The sequence below is a fragment of the Nicotiana tabacum genome, chromosome 3 (assembly GCF_000715075.1).
Source record: "Nicotiana tabacum cultivar K326 chromosome 3, ASM71507v2, whole genome shotgun sequence".
NCBI classification, from domain to species: domain Eukaryota; kingdom Viridiplantae; phylum Streptophyta; class Magnoliopsida; order Solanales; family Solanaceae; genus Nicotiana; species Nicotiana tabacum.
The window spans coordinates 93724038-93735659 of record NC_134082.1 but is presented as its reverse complement, the minus strand read 5'-3'; positions in this window follow the sequence as shown (position 1 = coordinate 93735659).

Below are 11622 nucleotides of genomic sequence, written 5' to 3'. Positions count from 1 at the left end.
TTCAATTTTTTGGCAAAGGAGATTCAACTGGTTACCTAATCCATCAAATAAGCGCTTTTCAAAGCCTTCTTTTAATGATTTTGTATTGATCAAGTCTAGTTACAAGTTACAAAACAAAGTCATGGTCAAGCAATGATTATGTGTCTTAATCTGCTCTCAAAAATATATTTAATTAGCCGACTTAATACAGTTCTAGTGTACTTGCAGTAATCATTTGAGGAAAATGCAACTCACCAACTACTCATCTAATTAAGCTAAGTAATTTGTAGATGGGAATTTAATCTGTTTGACAAAGACATCAATGTGATTAGACAACTGAAGTGCTATTAGGGGTTTGGTACTTTCACAATTTTTCTGGAACATTAAGCTTCGATTTGTGTCCTAGAGGATTAGCCTTTAGGGTCAGTGTAAGAATAATTGCTCGTACCTAATATCCAATGTCAGCGTAAATGAATTTTAAATGCAAAAAATTACTTGTATTATGAGTCTTTTAAATATTTAATTTCGCTTATTATTGTAGTTATCTTTAAGTATTTTTTATGTGAATAATTTTTTTTACATTATTAGTATTTAAAAATATAGAATGCAAAGAAATGCATCATGAAGAAATATGGGGCATGCGTGAAGAGAATATGACACATATATATAGTCATAGATAATAAAACAAGCATAAAAATATTCATCTCCAGCATATACCGAACTTTATTAATTGAAAATGGACACACGGAAAGGCAACATAGCTATTTTTGGCAAAATCAATCGTTGCTTTCCATATTTAACTATATTTGTGCATGGCCTTGCATGTTTGAAGTTCGACGTAAGCCTAACTCTTGAATCCTCCGAAGGAAGTCTCCACATGGTCCCTATCCTATCAGTTCACATCTACTTTTTTTCATCATATTAATTAATTATTTCATCTTTTCAACTATTACTTTATTTCCCTTAGTGTAAGTTACTTGCGAGCAAAGAATAAACTTCCAAAACAACCTTAATTTAGCAATTCATTAACTATTCATAACTTAGTGTTAGGCCTGATTCTTGTTTACGAAGGCTAACTGTCCTTGTCATGGTGTATGTCATTGTCGTGTGATACATGTAAACTGATTTCTTTGTTGGACAATTGTCTAAGTCGTTCTTTAATTGCTTTTTGTCATTATTATCAATTAGTGTGAGCTTTCAGAATTAGCTGGTTGTATAGAAGATGAAATTGATTTGTGAACCCCTTCTACCATGTGTCTTTTATGTTTGTTGAGTTATAACGTAATTACAAGTAAATCTCGATGATCATTATTATAATTGTTAAATTGACAAAAATAATATGGAGTGAATAACATATTATAAAATGTTAAACTATAGTAATAGCGCAAAATACTTTTTTTCGATATCAGTATAAATAACTTAAACCTCTTTTCTTTTTTTTATTTAGTTTCAGATTTTTGATAAGGAAATAAAATTAGGTGAAATACGGGTCCTTCAAGACAGTGTTCTATATATCGTGCATTTGCAACCTTAGCTTATACAAGCATTACGGGCTTCAACTATATATTCAGTATGTGGTTTTCTCCCCTCGTTGTTAATCTCAACACAAAATATTAAACGTCGAAATCAAGCGAAACTCACCTTTAAAAACAAATACAGACATGCACACACTCGATGACAAAAGACAAATGTAGGAATTCGAGGAGTTGGAAAAGTGAGGCATCTTGTAAGGTCTTTCAAGAGAAAAACTAAAAGGAAAATAAGTTTACACTTTCACAGTACAAAAGTCATACGAAATAAACTCCCTCAATTTTGGGCCACTCGCTTATTTCAAGCACATGTTTCTAATGGTGAGAATCAAGTAGTGTGGGATATTCCCACGTGAAATATTATAAATCACATGTAGAGTCGGCAATGCCCCGCCCCACCCACACAATACATAAACTACATGACACATAAATGGATGAAATATATATATATACATTCATCATTTAGAATGTATGTTGCAATATGTAAATTTTGTTTTAGAGACCAAATAAATTCATCATTTAGTCTTTACTTTCACAATTAAAAATACTCGCCATAGATAAATCAAATTTGAGTATCATATTAGGATAACAAGGAGGGCATTTAGTTCGTACACTTCCTTAATTGAAGATATAGTTCACTTTAACGATGTTCATATTAAGATTAAGGCAAAGAGAGAAAACGTATCAATAACAACAATAACTATACTGTAATTCCAAATAAGTTAGATCGCCTATATTGATTTATTGTTAGACCAATTTAATGCAAAGAGAGAAGAGGTGATAGAATTCATATATTAGTCCTTCACTCGTTTTGTTCTAATTCGTTTAGTTTAGTTTATATAAGCCACGAATATTAGGCCAATATAATAAACAAGTGATCATATGTGAATTAAGCCTGTGAGATCTTCTCTCTTTAACAGACATGAAAGGCAAATAATAACTAGGGAAGATTTCATAACTAGGCAATGTAAAAAAATAATTTGCAGATCTTTAGTATTAAAATGAATATTCGAATTGTAGCCATGAAAAAATTACCATCTTAGCAACCTTGCCAGGAAAGGAACCCTCATTTTAAGCCTAAAATCTCGTCATAATAACCTTTTTATTTTCAATCCCTATAACAACATGATGCATCCATTCCGAACATTCCTAAATATATGAAAGTTAATTAATGCTTACTATATCCATTTCATTAACTTATTCTTCTCTCTTCACAATCATTATTTCTTCCTTTTAGATAATCTTCACCATCTCGTCCAATACAACAGGAAAAGTTGGAAGAAAAAAAACATAAAGGACTAGCTTTGCAGTAGCATAAATAATATAATATATAAATTAAATATACCAATTATATATATTGTATAACTATGTATCTTCAAACCTAAAAAATACTGTTTCTTTAATTTATACAATAAATATAATATTTATATACACGTTATATAACATTTCATTGTAAAACTAATCCACGAAATATACCTATTATATACATAGTATATATATTAAATATTAAACATACAATATACAATATACAATATACAATATACAATGTATTATATATATATATATATATATATATATATATATATATATATATATATATATATTGATGAGATAATTATATTATATTAAAGGTATAACTTAGAGAAAAAATACAAAAGAAATTCCCACGATTGCTTCTTTTCAGTATCTTTAAGATATTTGGGGAGTATTTATTTGTGGAAGTGAAAAAAAGATTATGGAATGTGGATTGATTTAGATTATGTATGAGAGAATTATGAAAAAGAGACCCTCTTCCTTAGAGCACCTATTCGGAGTCAAAATGCAAAGAAAATGGTAAATTTAGATTAATGATGAGAGAGAATATTGTAATAAATTAATGTGGTTCAATCATCCCTTGAATTGTGCTTAAGTGTTTAAGTTTAAGAAATTAAATGACATGTAAAGAATCTTGAAAAATGTTTTAAGTGTAAATGAATGTGCTATTTTTTAAATAAAGTAAAAATAGTGCTACTTATATAAAAACTCTTTACAAAGGGACCAACTGTGTTAAAACCTCTAATAGGTACCTACAAGATAGCCAGAAGATACCTTTTTGCGGCCAAGGAAAAAGGCCGGATAGCTACTGCTAGTGGGCCTCTGGTCCAATGCGTTTTTTTTGGCTGTTTTTACACATATTAAGAAATGGGATTTTTACCTATCTATACCATATATCAAACCTTATTACCTTCATTGTTTAAGGATTGTGTTAATTACATTTAAGCATACCAAATTACCTTTTATATACCATAATTCAAATTAAGGGTATAATTATTCCTTCATTTATTTTAGGCGTGATTTTAGGACTGTATTTTCACGTTATTTGGTTTACCCGCCTCTCTCTCCTCCCACCCCCCCACACCCCCTACGATTTACCTTCAGTTAATTCCCCCCACCCCCACGATTTACCTTCAGTTTTTCCTCCATTCTCGTACAATTTCTTCTCACCCACAATTACCATCACTTTCTTCTCCACTTAATTACCTTCAGTTGATAGTATCCCCCACTATTTGAATTCACTTCCATCTTTGTCTTTGTGAGCACGTGATTTTTGTTTCGCACGACAATCGCTCCAAAAGGAAATAAAAAATAATAATTGGCCCTACTATACAAATTTTGGATTTCTGTGCGGCACCTTGTTGATTTATTTGTGACTTCGGCCCATTTTTATTTATTTACTTTATTAAAACAAAATTCAAAAAATATATGTGTCCTGCATAATTCGAACCGTAATCCGGTCGTTGAATAGAAAATCACGAATGGGCATCTTCGTCCGTGATTTTATTTTGTTTAACTTTACCTGTTTTGAAATATTTTAGTGTGTGTGCAAATAATTGTATTGAGTGTGTGTTTAATTTTAATTTGATTTTTTGGCTTAGTTTTGTTTTAAAATAAATAAGAAAAAAAAAGAAAAAAAATATATATATGAAAGGACCCCTTCCCCTCCGGACTTGGGCCAATTTTAACAAAATTGGCCCAAACAAATAGCCCAAAACCCAGGCCTGCCCGGTCCAGCCCAGATGATGCCCAGAGAGAGTCCAAACGACGTCGTATGGATACAGTTTGATCTGGGCCGTTGATCTCAAATTGATCAACGGCCAAGATCAATTCCCCATAACCCACCAATAAACCCGACCCGTCTCACCCGGACCGACCCCAACCCTTTACCCTTGAAACGACACCGTTCCACTTAAGCTATCAGATCCATACCGTAGATCTAGATTGATCTAACGGTCGAGATCAATCCACCCATTAACTATATAAGGCCATAATCCTACCCTGCCCCCCCTATCTGAACCCCAACCTTCGTCCCCAAACAAACAGCCCTAAAACCCTAGCCGCCCCTGCGTACTTTCGCCATGAAAGCCGGCGGCATGGATGCCGGTGACCTTCCCCTTAACACCCTAGAATCCCCTTGCCTTCCTGAACATGAATCCATTAACCCTGTAGTTCGAATCCCTCCCCACCTTCTCGAATCTTCATTTGAAGATTCGAGTCGAAACTCGATCTACACAGTTTAACCCCAGCTTCACACCAGATACTCCCCAGACCCCCCTCGTGACCAAACCATACTTGGTTTGGTCCGAATCTGACCAGGGAAGCCTGAATCCCAGATCTAAGTTTTGAAAATTTTGTGTTCCTCCGTCATTTGGTTCAACCAAAGAGATTAAGGTCTAATGGTCTTGATTTTCAAGGTCTTGATTTTCAAGGTTTAAGGTGAGTTCTTTCTTTTCTTTATTTGTTTTGGTTCGTTTGATTGTTGTAAGGGTCTGTTCGTTTTCTGTCCTTGACTTCTATCAGCTGTGCTTCAACCGTTTTGCCTGAACTTCTGTTTGTTTGTCTAAAATCCCCCCCTCCTGTTCTGATAAGACATATGTATTTGTTGTACAATAATTGAGCTTCAAATGTTGACTGAGCAATTGGTTCCTCGAGTACCACTTTGCTCAGTCAGTATAATTCGAATTATGGGTCGATACTGTTAAATGTCGGATTTTTGGTTACGATTGTGTATGTTAATGCTAATATAGTCGAGTCGACATGTGTCGTCAATTAATTTCAACTGTCCGAACAATAACAAATCGATTTACTTCTGCTAAGCATTTGTTGAGTCAATTAAGAACCAGTTTTTGTTTACTTATAGTTGTTTGGATTAAACAGTAATGTAAAAAGATTTGTTTGGTTTAAATTCTGAATTGGAAGGCATGTGCACTCGTGCACAGCATGTGCATTAGTGCACCTCATGTGCTTTGTGCACAGCCTGTGGCCTGCATAAAGACTTTTGTTAAGTTTTAAACAATTTGACAGCATATGCTGTCAGATACATTCCACTGCCCATACTTGGCTTTAGTTTAAAGGAGTATTTAAACCTTTTAAAAGTGAAGTCTGCCAGAGAATGTTGATGGGGTTTAATACTTAATTAGCTAAAGTTTGGAATTAAAAATGGAAGGCACATGGGAGGGGTACTGGGATATTCTGAAAACAGGCTGTTGAAAGAGATAGTTTTTGAGGTTTATAAAGGCATGGACATACAGAATTAGGGGACGGACATTGAACCTTAGGAGCTGAAAAGAAAAAAAAACACAAACACAGATAGAGAGAGGTGAAGGGATAGAAACTATACAAAAAACAATCAGAAACTTTTTCCTCCTATTATTATTGGTTTTCAGTTGCTCAACTTGTTGAAACCCATTCTGATTCTTTGAAATTGCAGTTGTGTCTATTAGTCGAGTGTTTTTCATTGGTTTACTACTAGTTTGGTTTGTCTGGAGTTCTGATTCTACTCCACTGGGTGTTGCTGTTATTTGGCTATTGCTTTCTATTGGCCATAGTTGCATCTCTGCACTCAAGCTTGTTTCTTGCTGTATTGTTTTGCCTGCTGCTATTCTGCCCTGCTGCTACTGATAATGCTGTGATTGCTGCTGCATTTTGTTGTCATTGTACTCTACTGACTGCCCCTTTGCTTCAATTGTCAAATATTTCCAGGTACACAACCTCTGAAACCTTGTATTGTTGAAAGTTTGAAGTTGAAGCAGAAATAAAGAAAACGAACAGCTGTTCATGTTATAACGTTGATGTTAAAAATAGGTCGAATGTTAGTTGGGATTGTATTTTTACTGCAAACTGCAAATACTTTGTATAAACTAGCATACATTCTGTTTGAGATGGACTGTTAGATAGCACTGTTCAATAGTAATGACAATATGATATAGACAGCATGTTTGATTTAGTATACGTTCAGTTCAGTATAACGCTGTTTGGTTTAGTTACGACTGTATAACATAGAGTCATGGCAAGCACTTGTATGTATTTTTGCCTAGACCACTGAATTGACAAATCTGTGGTATTAGGTCTGGGATAGATGTATCCCAAACAAACTCTCATGCAGTCATATTAAGAGTCTGGCTATGAATGCCAGTTCGCTTGTCAGTTTATTTGTTCCAATGCAGGTTCGATATCGGGTTTCGGTACAGATTCTTTGTTTCAAAATAATGTGACGATTGTTGAGAGAAACTAATAGTCATTTTGAATTCAATTAGTAGTAATTTTCCTAATAAACAGCCGATTTCGTTTATCAATTTCAAATAGTTTAGAGTGTTAAAGTAGAACTGGAAGGTCGTTAAACATAACTCAATATATGTTGTCAGTTTGTTTGCAATCTCACTTAGCCAATTAATAAGCGTATTCACTCGATGAAGACAAAGCATGAGGTAACCCTCACCTCGTAAACAATCAATCAGGTAATCAAACAAGTTTAAGTTCGGCATCATCCTTCTCTTTAAAGATAAACGTAGTAGAAATGTAGCTACTGTAGGATACCCTTTTCTAAAATAATGAGACGAGCCTCGTCGAATAAAAATGCAAATTGCGGGGCCCTCAATAATTGATCATGATAAATACTTAGAATTTGGGACGGACTGTTTAGTGAATTCCACTGCCGTCCCCAAAGATAATAACGCGTTTAGATTCTTTAGGCGCGACTTTAAGTAAATTATATTCTTAAGATCGGGTGCGCATTTATGTGACCCAAATTCAAATCTCAACGGAGTCGAAATGTGTTAACAACTACGGGTGCATTGATTGTGACGTGGTTCGAGATACATTTTCACGACGTTGCAATTCTATAAAAATAAATGATAATAACAAAAGCGGTTAAAACTTAATAAGAGCACATAAGTCACAACATGTATTTAAATCAGATATTTAGCCATTATAACAATTTAAGCGACCGTGCTAGAACCACGGGATTCGAGGGTGCCTAACACCTTCCCTCGGGTCAACAGAATTCCTTACTTAGAATTTCTGGTTCGTAGACTTCATTTGGAAAAGTCGAAAATCTCCTCGATTTGGGATTCAAGATAAACCGGTGACTTGGGACACCAAAAGCCAAACCTTTCCCAAGTGGCGACTCTGAATTAAATAAATAATCCCATTTCGAATATTGTCACTTAAATTGGAAAAACTCCCCTCGCGCATTAAACCCTTCGGGGAGGGCGCGCAAAAAGGAGGTGTGACAGCTCTGGCGACTCTACTGGGGAAATCGAACCCAGAACCACTGGTTCAGGGTTCAAGAATTCGAGCTTAGAATAATTGTTATATTTGGCTTTATTATTTGATATTTATTACATTGTTTTGACATAACGTGCTAACCGTTGTCTTTTACCGCTTTAATATTATCTAAACTGTATATAAACTGTGCCGAACCCTTCTCTCTTCACCTCCGGGGAAAAGCTCGCTGGTCGAGACTCCCTATTCTGTTAGTGTCAATACCTGAAATAAGAAAGAGGACGGATAAGTTACGAAGCCGGACGGCCTTTTGGTTCCCGGTAAGTTGCCCCTCCTCGACTCGAGTTGTCCGCTCGGGTACACAGTCTAGAACAAATACCAAGGTTTAAACCTAGTATAACTCGACTTCATGCCGGATCCCTAGTAGGAACGCTTATTTGCATCATGTTGCATTTGACTTAGGGGGCTCAACACAGGGGTTGAGTCCGTCTAGGACAAGCAACCAGAAATGAAAAGGCCACCCTGCTGCATCTTATTTGTTTTGCGCATTTATTTGCTTCGGTTCCGCATGTTGATCGGTTTCAAAAAAAAAATAGCAGCGTAGGGAGATAATTACTTATTTTGGAAAAATAAAACCAATGTCCAAGTAGTGTCGAAACCTCGTCGGAATTTTTCTAAAAAAAAAAGAATAAAACCAAAAGTTGCCTTTTAATCTGATTAAAAAAAAATATAAAAATTTGTTTCTTTTCTTTTAAGAAAAAAAGAGGGTATTCATTTCAAAAAAAATGGAAAACTCATAATTCAAAAAAAATGTGTTGTTTCTTTTGTAATACCCTTTTATAAATTCGGACTAATAGTCCAAATATTGCAAAAAAAAAAAAACAAAAAAAAAATATTTTTAGTATTTATCTTTCTCCAAAAACAATAAAAATGCTTATTCTTGATTACTAGGTTTATTTGATTTTCTCTATTCGCGATATGACCGAACTACGCCGGTTTGATTCTCGCACGGGGTGAGATACGTAGGCAACCCTCGGCGGGTCCAACCTCCCGTTTTCAAAAAATCTAGATAATTTTAATTTTTGAGTCTAATAAAGTTTATCGCCTTAAATAAATGTGCAGGATGAGCACGATACAAAACGAATCGTTTTCAATAATGACCAGGATCCCTTTTGAGTTGCGATTATGGTGGAACGACTTAGGCAAAGAAGGGCAAGGCAAAGTGAGGAAATATCTGAAAAATCTCCCGGATTTACTAGACATTCAGCCTCGGGGTGATATTATCATATCATTGGTCACTTACTGGGACTCGGCGCACAATGTATTCCATTTTTCAGACTTCGAACTCACCCCGACGCTGGAGGAAATAGCGGGATACATTGGGGGTGATGAAGCTCCGTTAAGGTTCAAGTACTTGATTGCACCTAGAGCCGTCACGGTACACCGATTTTTGGACTTTCTGAAAATACCCCGAACATTTCACCATCCAGATCTTGCCAAAGGCTTCTGCAGTCTCCATCTCATGTATGCTAGATACGGTCATGAGGGTGGGTTCAATAAGCCGGATTTCAAACTATGTAGTAAAGGCAACCGGCAAAAATGGGACGAACACAGGCAATTGGCTTTCATGACGGCTTTCTTAGGTCTTATAGTGTTCCCAAGGGAAGGACGGCAACATCGATCTAAGAATAACTGGGGTTGTTAGTACTTTGCTTACCCAAGATAAAAGTACTCTGGCGCCTATGATTATGGCTGACATTTTCCAGGCTCTCACTGTTTGTCGAGCCAGGGGTGACTTCTTCGAAGGATGTAACCTACTGTTGCAAGTATGGATGACCGATCATTTATGTCATCGCTCCTCACTTGTAGGTTATGGTTCGCCAGAGAAAACTTGTATTGGAGAATTCTACACGAGAATCAAAGGGCTCAATTTACCTGAGGGAGTCACATCATGGACCTCATTTCTCCGAACTCTCACTGCCAGCCAAATCCAATGGACGCTCGGATGGTCACCTATCGAGGAAATCATATACATGCCGGCAACCCGGCCTCACTTTCTGTTGATGGGACTGAAAAGTATCCAACCCTATGCACCGTATCGGGTTTTGAGGCAACTTGGGAGGTACCAAGTGGTACCGAAAGATGAAGATTTGAGTACCCAAGTGATTGAAATCAGTCCGCACGGTCATTTCCCTGAAGAAGAAGTTCGCCAAATCTGGAGTGAATGCCAACATCTGACAGCAAACACTTGTGTGATCGACACGGCAAAAGGGGAAGTCGCCCCATGATATCACGCTTGGTTTAGAGGTAGCCTGTCTTACGAAAGACCGGCTAAGAGGCCGCATCTCAAAGATTTCGTAGAATAATCCCAAGGGCAATGGAACTGGTTAGCAAAAGAGAAGGGTTATCGAGCAGAGATTGGCAATTTGAAGCTACAAATAGATAGTTTGAAATTCGATAACAGCGTATAAATCGCGGCGGATCGAAGCGAAAAGAATAGGTTGATCCAAGAGAATGAAGAACTTAAGGCCCAAGTCCAAAAATTGAGACTGTCTCTTGATGAGCAACCCAGAAGTCAGTCAGACCAGCGGTTGATAAAGGGTTTGAAAAGAGAGATCACGGAATGGCGAGACAGGTTAGAAGAATCCGAAAAGGTCATGACAGAATTCAAGGCACGGTGGGAAACAAGAGTAGATAAGCATCGCCGATGTTTGAACCAATTGAAACGTGATCACGAGAAGGCTGTTTCCAAAATAAAAAGGGAAATGGCTGCACTTGAGTTTAAAGCAGTTAAGCAGGCCAGGGATTTCCAAATGGAGAGTAGATACTGTTACGACTTGTTGGCCCAAATGAAGGAAGAAGTGCGGCAGTTGAGGGATCAGCACATATAGGACTCACAGGTATTCAAGACGAGCAGTGATTAGATAAGGCACCTACTCATAGAGAAGAAGCAAACCAGAGATAGGATCAATGCCATTGCCCATGCCATCACCAGACGATATCTACGATGTGAGAACATGTCCAGCGCTACCGTCCTCTCGGCAGTAATGGGTTATGTCAAGCAGACTATGCACGAGCTGGAGCAACTCGAGAGGGATCTCACGCCTATAACCGCGGCGAGGCCGAACGATGCCCCGCGGAAACCAATTTTTAAAACCATAATGCATTCATAGGTCAAATCTGTATTTTAGCATCTTCTGCCTGTTTTTTTTTTTTCATCAAGATGATTTTCAGTCTGTTTTGAGTCTAGGTTCATTTTCCAAGTTTGCTTTTTCTTTCGCAGAATGTAGCTTGTAATAGAACATTTCAACAATGAAGAGGTTGTTTCTTTTACGTCCATTTATGTTTTTCGAACTACGTAATGATCTGATTCACGTAGGCATCGTGATACGTAGGCAATCCTCATCGGATCCGGTCGCGTTTCTTTTACTACAAAAATAAAAAAGGATATATATGTATATATATATATAATAAATAAAATAAAAGGAAAACAAAAGAGAAAAGAAAAAAAAAAGGGGAAAAACTAGTAAGAGAAAAAATGCCGGAATGACGCATGCTCTCGTAGCAAACATAT